The sequence below is a fragment of the Gekko japonicus genome, unplaced genomic scaffold (assembly GCF_001447785.1).
Source record: "Gekko japonicus isolate JY-2015 unplaced genomic scaffold, Gekko_japonicus_V1.1 scaffold180, whole genome shotgun sequence".
Classification (NCBI taxonomy): Eukaryota; Metazoa; Chordata; class Lepidosauria; order Squamata; family Gekkonidae; genus Gekko; species Gekko japonicus.
This window is the reverse complement of record NW_015174278.1, coordinates 521,470-524,414: the sequence shown is the minus strand read 5'-3', so window position 1 is coordinate 524,414 and position 2,945 is coordinate 521,470.

The window sequence follows — 2,945 nt, the reverse complement described above, 5'->3', positions numbered from 1 at the left end:
AAAAACACCAGGACCTGATCTATCCTCCCTGTCTCCTTGCCAATACACTTCTGAGGCTGCATACATACAAGGTGTCAAAGAAGCTCATAGATTATCTCTCTGCAAAAAGCAGCTCAGACACAGGGGTGCCCTCAAGAACATTCCAAGTGGGTTTGGGAAGGGAATATACACACAGGCCCATAGCTACAGTGGGGCATGTTGGGGCCCAGCCCCCGACTTTCCACCAGGGCCCTCAACTTATCACCCTGGCTGGGCCCCCAACTTATTTCTTGCACCTGCCACTGCCAGTGGTGGTGGCAAGCCTCGCACTGCCCTTTCTCCCCCCGGCAGCTCTCTGTATGTCTCCTCGGCAACTTGCTTTAAATGGGAGAAGCCGGGGGGGGGGGGGGGGGGGGGGGCTAGCGCATGTCTGCACTCCAAGCCACGAATTCGTAGCTTGGGGTGCAAGTGTGCAGCTCCCACTTCTCCCCCGAAGCATTTACTTTAAATGCTTTGAGGGAGAAGGGGGGGCTAGCGTTTGCTCAAATTCGCGACTTGGAGTGCAGGCACGCAGCCCTGCTTCTCCCCCAAAACATTTAAAGGGACCCTTTAAATGCTTTGGGGGAGAAGCGGGGGCCGTGTGTGAATTTCAGTGCCTCCCACTTTTTAAAAGGCCCCCCAAATTAAAAAAATCCTGGCTACGGGCCTGTGTACACATGAAATAAAGGAACTGTATTAGTTTTTATTAATATATTAATTGTTTTAAATATCTGAACCTCCAATTTTGCTCTTATCAAACCCCAAGTAAAGAGAGAAACAATGCATGCCTCTTTGGCTCAAACAGAGAAGAGCATGCAGTTTTATTCACAAAACCAATGGCCACTATAATAGACGTGGTAACAAGGATAGCCCAGGCTAGCCTGATCTAGTCAGTTCTCGAAAGCTCAGCAGGGTCGGCCCTGGCTATTATTTGGATGGGAGACTTCCAAGGAACACCACGGTTGTGACATGGAGCCAGGCAATGGCAAATCACCTCTGAACATCTCTTGCCTTGAAAACCCTACAGGGTTGTCATAAAATAGCTATGACTCGATGGGGGAAAAGAGGGGTTTAGCACAACAAAATTATATTTGGAGTCAAATTATCACCATGATTACCAAGCACTGCAACCTACAGCTCAAACGTCCTATATTGCATTGCAGTGACATGAGTTCTTGGACACGAGATACAAACTTAACACATTTCTGCCTGAATTGGGAGGCCACAGAGGCAAAGAGGGTGACCCTAAAGGTCAAACTTTTAAAAGGTGAGCAAATTTTTACCAAAAAATCCTCCCAATGAGAAAGTCTGGGGATAATACCTGCAAGAATTTTTCTAGGATTAAAAATACGATGAGCAACGTGCAGCCTTAAATGTGGGACAGATCTTCCAGAGGGGTGTGTGTGCGCACGAATGCTCACTTACCAGCGTCTGACAGGTACTCAGGGCATACAACAACAGTGATCACAGCTTCCGTACTAAATCTAGGCCACACACAAACACACAGAGGAGCATTCTCTGCATGCAATTCAGAGGTGTATGTAGTCTACACACACACAGATCCAAGATTTGGTCACAGTAATTCTAATCAAAATACATTTTGCACATATAGCTAATTAACATTTATGCTGCTTTTCTCAGTTTCCAAAGAATGTAATCGCAAAGGCAGGGTGGGGGAGATACAAGGGGGAAATATAAGGATGGGAATAGGAGGCAATTTCCAAGAGGCAGGGTCCAGAATTTTTATTCTGCCCTATCTTTTTGGTTCGGGGCAGATAACTGTTCAAAAAACCTGTATTAGAATGACTGTCACTGCTTCCATGTAGATGTATTGCTTCACCTTTGCTTCCCAACTGGAGAATTGTTTTTGGGAGCATCTACATGATGTTGTCTTCAGTCTGTTTTCCAGTCTTTCCCCAGCTTTGCTCTTTTCATTTGCTCCAACCTTTCCTCAAGGTGTCTTTGCATGCTGTGTAGACAGGAAGGTGAATATTTTTGAAGGCCCCACTCTCCTTGGCTGCTATTTCGCCCTCCTGCACCACCAAAGGACTTTTAAAAAATAGGTTATACTGCTATAACTTTATAGCACTACAGTGCTAGCCTAGCAATATAGCAATTACCATTTTAAAAAGCTGGTGGCACGGGGGGGGGGGCTGTCAACCATGGGGGGGCTGAAGCAAGCAAAGTGCACAGAAAACTGCCATGTGGATGCTCTGTCGCTACTGTGAATGCCTCTCTATTCACTCTGTCAATGACAGCTACGCAAAGAACTGTAGCTGTGTGGATGAACCCCTTTATTAAAAATGAAGGGGGGAAGTCCCCAGAAATATCATTAAGAACTCTGAAAAACATGTTTAAAACTTTCCACACATTAAAAAGGAAGTACTTTTCCACACAGTGCACTAGAGCTTGTGGGTTTAATTGCGGTAAGAGGTGACAGCAACCAACACAGACAGCTTTGTGTTGTTAGTTAAATGCATGGAGGAGTGGTCTGGCCAACTCTGCTGGCCAAAAAAGGCTGAAATGGAGCCTCCATGTTCAGAAGCAGTGGCTCAAAGCAGTAGCAGACCATCTGCTTTGTGTGCCAAAGAACCGAAATTCAATCCATGAAATCTTCAAATAAAGGACCAGGTAGTAGGTGCTGTGACAGACCTCCACTCCTTCCTGAGATCCTGATGAACTGCTCCCAGTCAAGAGTAGACAAGACTGACCTTGATAGATCAATGGTCTGACCAGGGCCGGCTCGCCCGCTAGGCGAACTAGGCCTTTGCCTAGAGCGCGAGCCAGCCGTTAGGGCGTGGGAGGAGAGGCAGGGGCGGCCACTGGCGCGCCTGGCCAGCGAGGGAGGCAGTGGCGCCACGCAGCCTGCAGGAGTGACACCAGCAGCAGGAAGAGGTAACGTGCGGGGGGGGGGTCTGCTTTTCCGG